This window comes from Rosa rugosa, chromosome 2 (assembly GCF_958449725.1).
Source record: "Rosa rugosa chromosome 2, drRosRugo1.1, whole genome shotgun sequence".
In the NCBI taxonomy this organism is placed as follows: domain Eukaryota; kingdom Viridiplantae; phylum Streptophyta; class Magnoliopsida; order Rosales; family Rosaceae; genus Rosa; species Rosa rugosa.
The window spans coordinates 62,898,957-62,900,078 of NC_084821.1; the positions used below are offsets into that span (position 1 = coordinate 62,898,957).

The 1,122-nt window shown below is 37.3% G+C and overlaps 1 non-coding gene across 1 annotated transcript; it reads right to left on the reverse strand.

The window, feature by feature from the left end:
* Positions 1-430: 430 nt before the first annotated feature.
* LOC133734972 (U2 spliceosomal RNA) lies at positions 431-625 on the reverse strand. The gene has a single exon (XR_009858716.1). It is a non-coding gene; the product is annotated as a U2 spliceosomal RNA (small nuclear RNA).
* Positions 626-1,122: the final 497 nt, after the last annotated feature.

Genomic DNA, 1,122 nt, shown 5'->3' on the forward strand with positions numbered 1-1,122 from the left:
CCTGCAACCTCTTCTCCGACTGGACCGTGCACAACCGGACACTTGGTCCCTTCTGTCCCGTCCGACGACGACGCCGAGAGGGCGCGCCGCCGGACAGGCACTACTGCTACTTTGCGTTTTCTCTTAGCTAGGGTTTTTCGCTCTCAACTGTTTCTTAGAAGGGCCATTCTTAGAAGTAGGAGGATTACAACTTAAGTAATTATGAAGCATAGTTGCAGAAGCAAAAAACACCTGTATAGGATTTGTATGCTTGTCTTATTCCTAACTTTCCAAATACAGTAGGCAGTCATAATAGCCATTTCAAAATAAGTAGACTGCTACTGATCATGTAAAGATGAAAGATAATCCAGCCAGTTAACAAAACCTTGATTCCAAGAATTCATAGAAAAATTAGGAAAAGTCAACTTCCAAATTTTTTTATTCTTTTATGGTAGGGTGCGCCAAAACCTTGCTGTAGTGCAACGCAATGATGACACGCGTAAACCCCAATAGCAAGCTATTGTGGTGCACTCACCTCTTCAAAAAAATAATTTAATATCGTGTGAACCATTGGTCCACGTATCAGAACAATGTAAAACGAGATGATCCAAATCCTCAACTTGAGAATGACAAAAAGAACAGCTTCTTTCAATATACAGATTTGAGAAAATTCTATCTCTTGTGGAAAAAGTCTATTTCTTATCATCTGCCAGGCCATTACTTTAACTTTAGGAGGCAAATTAGTTTTCCACATCCTGATAAGTAATAACTTAGATTTAGAATGAGCAACATTACGTTGAACCAAAAGATTGGAAGCAGATTTAATAGTAAACTTACCATTCCCAGTAGCACCCCAGATCATAGTATCCTCTTGAGAAAAATAAGGGAGAGGAAGAGCAATAATTTTATCTACTATATCAGAAGGAAGAACATCATTAAGCTTTTGCACATTCGAAGTATTATTAGATATATAATAAGAATCTAGGTCATTTGTATTGATAGCATGTTTTTTTTTTTTTTGATTGGGGGAGATTAGCGTTAGAAAGTTAGCAACACACACACCCTAAAGCATGTCTTTGATTCTCGGGAATAAAATTAATCAGACGAAAAGGCAGAATCCAATTAAAAAGCCAAAAATTAATA